Genomic DNA, 6,000 nt, shown 5'->3' on the forward strand with positions numbered 1-6,000 from the left:
CCTTTATAAAGGATGAAAAAAGGAAATCATCATGAAAATAGGTTATGTTTTACTATTGAAGTACTTGTAGACTTGTAAATTGTAAACATTGTAAACTTGTAGATAATAAATTTTTGTGAAACGTTAGTACTTGTAAACTTGTAATACAAGTATTGTTCGTAACCATGGTTGGTACAATACGTGTACCTTTGTGAAATAGGCCCCTGATGGTTCTAGCCTTGTAGTTACAAGCTAGCATCGACAAGTCACGTGACACATCTATGGAAATGTGGCCAACCTACTAATAAACATGCAATAATAATAATAATAAAGTTTTTAGTAGAATGATAAATAGAAAACATCAATCAATTATCAACAACTTTAAAATGAAATTTTCATATTGTTATTTAATAATACTTTTCACTTGTCACGTATCTGACGTCCGAATAATTCTGATTTTTTGTGTTGTAGGGCTTGTGTCTTGACTTGACCGTTGAAAAATTCCAATCCAAAACTGTTCAATTTTATAGTTCATGTTGATTGACGATATTATTATCACAATTTTGAAAGTTTTAAATTTCAAAATAAATTGACTTGAAGTTTTATTCTTCTACAAAGTTTATATGTTTATGTAATTTGAATAAGGTAGAACATTTAACTACGAATGTTCTATAAAGTTTATTTTATACTTCTTTGCCTAGTTAGGGTACTAGACGATGTCTGGATTGTGTTTCAGGTATGTAAGCTTATGTTATTATTTTGTTTATATCAAGTAGATAAATTCTTATAATTTTTGTTATTGGTCTTATAGCTACTGGTTATAGTTGAAATAATTATGTGATTTTGCTTAATCCGATTCAGGAAGTTTGAAAGAATTTGAGCTAAAGTCTAGCAGGTCAGCTATCACTGTTATCTCAGTTAGGCTATTATTAAAGATATCGACTCAATTTTTTAAATGAAACAGGGGTGAAAAATAAACCGTGCTAGCTTATTTTGATACAATCTAATTCAATTTTAATATTAAAAAAAGCTGTTTCAAAACTACCTAACTTTACTTTGAAGAAACGACGATTCTAAATTATATTGATAACAGTAATTCTTATTACAATTTTCATTAAATTAATTACAATTTTAATTAAATAATACATAATAATTTCATCCAATTTCAGTTTAACTAATGATCAAATGATGAATTTAGGTTGGAAAGTTTTTTTTAATCAAGTCTTAGTTGGTAATCAAACCAACAGAGTATCAATGTAACAAGAAGATTCCCTAATAAAAATTACTAATATTATTCACGCTAGAAACAGCAATGTTGTCCAATTTCTCTATATTGATGTAGATTAATGTAATATTCTACTATGGAATGAATAGGCTAAAGCTGCCTTTACACCAAAGTTAATAACAAAATTCAATTACTTAATCCTAATAGATCCTATTAGATTGAACATACTTATCATATATGTGTTTGTCAAGATCCGTTCAATCTAATAGAATATATAAGGATTAAGTTATTAACATTTTGTTAATAACTTTGGTGTAAACCCATCTTAATATGCTACCGGTACTAATACATGAAATGAAAGACTTGAAAATAAATAGCCTAGTTCCACATAATGTCAAGTACAATGACATCAATAACTGTATTATTTTAATTTTACTAATATTATTATATACTCATAATCTTATTATTAGAGTATATGCCGAAGGTACAATTTCTTAGCGACGGCTCTAGCATAGACGCGCGTCTAGAGTCGTCGATTAGGAATTATACCTTTCGGCACAAAGTAAAAGAGCTGTACAGAAGCGAGGATTTTTCTGTTAATTCACAAGATGCATTGTATTTTATGGAAAGCACTGTCGAGCGGAATAGACGCGCCTCAGCGGAAAAAATTATGTTTGTAAAGTTTGGACCTAACGCTTGCCTTCTGTACGCCGTAACCTTAATATTTAGACACGTAATTGTTTATTTTAATGATTTTTCATTCAATTAGAAAGTTCCAATTCACCAATTTTTGTTGTAATTACACTTAGTTGTAATTGAGAGAAATAAATTTCATTACTTAGTCAGTTCTGTTATTATTTTTACAGATTTCTATTTATACTGCACAGCAAACATGGAGCAAGGGATCAAATACAACTATCCATCAAGGAGAAATTTGACAAAACCAGAGTTTCAGCCGAGCGATTTATACATGGATTACTTCTAATAACAAAGAGGCTAACCATTCTGTAAGTTGAACCCACTTTAAATATTTTTCAACAAACGTGGGTTTTTTATTCATCGACGTTTCAACAGCTCTCTAATACTACAGTGAATTTCTTAAAAATACGTATTGCAATCAATTTATACGAGGTTGAATCAAATGAAAACCTTAAAACGGTTATATATCATTATTTTGATAACTAAGTGAACCTTATATTTATAATTTTCTGAGATAGTCTCCTTGAAGTTTTATGTGCCTGTAGTCACCTCGTGCACCGCGGTTTTCACTTCATCACTTTGGAATGCTTTCCATTGCATCTTTAAGATTTCCGTACACATGAAAGTCACTAGGGGCGAGGTCTGGAGAATAAGGTGGATGAATGAGGCTTTCAAATGTGATATTCTGGATAGTTTGAACCGAGAGACGGGCTGTATGTGGTCGGGCGTTGTCATGCTGTAACAAAACACATGAAAGGAAAGTCTCGCCATTTACTCCTGATTGCTGGTCGAAAATGATTTTCTAAGAGATTTGAATAAGAATTAATGTTTACTGTCATTCCCCTGTCAATGTAATGCTCCAAAATTACTTCGTTCACATCACAGAAGAGAGTCAGCAAGAGTTTTCCTGTTGATCGCTGATTTCGGAGGTTTTTTTTTTATTTTGGCAATGAGCTATGGCACCATTCCTTTTCGTGTATCTGGTTGATGACAATGTTTGTTTCTGGACAAACATGAATCACCATATGTACTGTCATCCTGCTATGAATTTCCATTGGTTTGACACCTTCACTGCTCAAGAAACGAGTGACTGATCGCTGATCTAATGCGGTGCATATTGATAATGGGGCGGCCATATTGTAACTGAAGTCACTGCTAATTGTATGTAGCAAGGTCACTAACGTACCTAGTAGTCATTGTGTAAGCTTCAACGAACATCCCTGCCAACTACCGGATCAATCCTATAACTTATCGAAACTTTACAACACTTTTAATGTTTTCATTTGATTCACCCTTGTAGTAATAAAAAATTTACAATAAAAATAACACACTGAACTTACTGACTATTCAAGTCACGTGACCGGGAAGTGGCCGTTAGCAGGGAGAGCATGATGTTTTATGCAAGCCCTGAGGATAACGCAAGACATTCACGGCCAAGTAACGCGCGATATTTTTCGCTTTATTTCGCTTTATCGACGCGGCAACAGCTTATTCATTAAATTGACTGACAGGAATATTCCTTTTTGAATTGCGCGTCGATATACGTGTAAGGTTTTTTGAAATTATTTTGCATACCAAGGATAATATGATAGGAATAGGAATTTTCTCCTTAATTCAATACTAATATTAAATTATTTATTGCTTAATCAATGTATATAAAAATAAGAGGTAGAATTATTGTGTCGTTTTTGTCGTCAACTTGCAGTGATGAGTAATAATTCATCAGTGACCCTCAACTATGGTTATCATAATATTCATCTACAGTAGAAGTAACCTTGCTGATAATATGCGTAATAATATCGAGCTGGCTGGTTCAGGTCTGGTTCTGCTCGCACCTGATCAATTTCAGGGACTCTGACATGACATGACCTCATGACTGGTTTTGGGCAGCAGGGATCGACGACTTAACGTGTCCATCCGAAAAAGGTAGTTGCCCGAAAAAAAATATTTCCCGATCCAGGATTTAAACCCGGGCATCTAAATTATAAAGCCAGCATCTCATCCACTCGACTATGGCCACTCCACCTTGCTGAGAAGCAATGGATATCCTTTCAATGAATAGTTGCAAATTCACATTCAAAATTATTTAAATTTTCAAGAAGAAACTTCATAATAGAATATTTCAAATGGTATTAGTTGGTTAGTAGTGTAATAGTAAGTTAATGATAATAGCTTCATATAATACTGGGAGACGCAGGGAAACGAGAAGTTTTGAAATTTCTAAGAAACAATATTCATAAAACTAGTAGAATACTAATGGAATGGCATTTATTTATCATGCAATTTATGTTCATACAGTTGAAATGTCCAAATGTATCTCTTTATTTTAAAAAATGGCGTTGGAAAGATTTGTTCACATTCGGGATTTATAGCCTGTTATGGGTGGTGCAAGAAAACTGGAAATTTTGAAATAAAGTCATTAACACTAATAAATTCCATGAAAGAAGTGGATTACCAATGGAATGACATGTATTCATTATGCAATTTATGATCCTCCAATCAAAATGTCCGAAAGTTTCTTTTTGAGATAATTAAAAAAGATATGCTCACAATTAATTGGCTTTAGCAGTCTGTTATGGTATATAGAGCAAGGAAAGGGATACTTTGAAATAATGTACTTTCCACCAATAAATTACATACTAGCAAATTACTAATAAAATGGCATATATTCATATTCATCATGCCCTGCATAATCATTTTATTGGAAAGTCTAAAAATGCTTTTTTTAATTTTTTAAGATGACATAAGAAAGATGTGGTCTCATTCAGCGTTCACTTGAAAATCTATTTGCTGTGTGATATTTCAGGCAGGCAACCACCGCCCTAGAGCCAGTGGGCAGCCGAGCGACGACCCTGTCACAGTAGTCAAGTGCCCCCTGTAGCTGTCGCCGTCCCCAGGGGCCCGCGAGATGGATGGAGGCGGTGGGAATGCGAAATGAATAACAGACGCGGGCCCGGTGATGGTGAGAATACTGATGCTGGGTGAGTGCAATTTTTGTTCTACAATGATCAAGTAATTATTAAAATAAAGTGAAATTGAATGAATAGTCACGCTGAAGATAGAGGCCAGTATGACGAAACGCGTCCGAAAATAACTTGGTATCTGGACATATAAGTACTGTGAGCATTGAATTTTAACAGGAAGCATGACTTGATTTCCATTTCATAGATGCTCCATTTGGTGGTGAAAATTGATGGAAAATAACTTGATGATAAGCACTAGTTGCTACTAACTTTCCGTCTCAATTTTCCTTGCCCATAATCGTTTTGGTTTTCATGACTTCAGTAGACTTTTTATAGTGAGATTCTCAGGTACAAGATGACAAATGGCAATACAAAGATATAAGGGAATACATCTAACAACTCTAACAATAAATATTATATACTAATTAAGGTTTGGTGCAAAATTTAAGAAGCGGTTTGACTCAGTGGTTGCGCTATTAAGCCATCGCTTAGATACGTTGAGAATCATGCGTCTGCTACTCCCTTTGGAAGAGTGACCACTTGAGCCAACTCCTCTGAATATGATTCATGAGTAGGAAAATCGCTTCCTGGTGGTTCGGAAGCCTCCTAAAACTGTAGTTCCACTCATCTCTTATTAGCATCCGCCTCATTATCCACGCACAAGCTAACAGCTCATGTAGGCTTCGCCCTCAGCAAAAAATAAATAATAATAAGGATTGAGGATTGTATGGATTTTTCTGATAAAGGTTAAATGTATACTAGTAGTTCTGTAAACAGTAGACCTCGTGCTCAGTAAGGTACATTGATCTGTTGTTATGTTTCCTTAAAAATTAATAAATAATTATTTATCAATTTAAAATGTCTAGAAAAATCTTAAATAAACATAGAGCTTCCTGTCCTATAGTATCGTGATGTGTCGTCCCGAAATGTGAGTGTGAGCGCTGTTATCAGGTCTGGCTGCCGTCGATACGCCAATCCAATCAACCCATCAGTGAACATTCTGTGTTGTCGTGTTGGCGAAAAATCGGTGTGTTGAAATTAAAAAATAAACTACCATAATGCGGATTTCCTACAAACTTCATTTCTCACTTTTCATGATTTTAGAAATCAATTTCTTTTCAATAATATTTGTTG

Source organism: Nilaparvata lugens, chromosome 1, assembly GCF_014356525.2.
Source record: "Nilaparvata lugens isolate BPH chromosome 1, ASM1435652v1, whole genome shotgun sequence".
Taxonomy (NCBI): domain Eukaryota; kingdom Metazoa; phylum Arthropoda; class Insecta; order Hemiptera; family Delphacidae; genus Nilaparvata; species Nilaparvata lugens.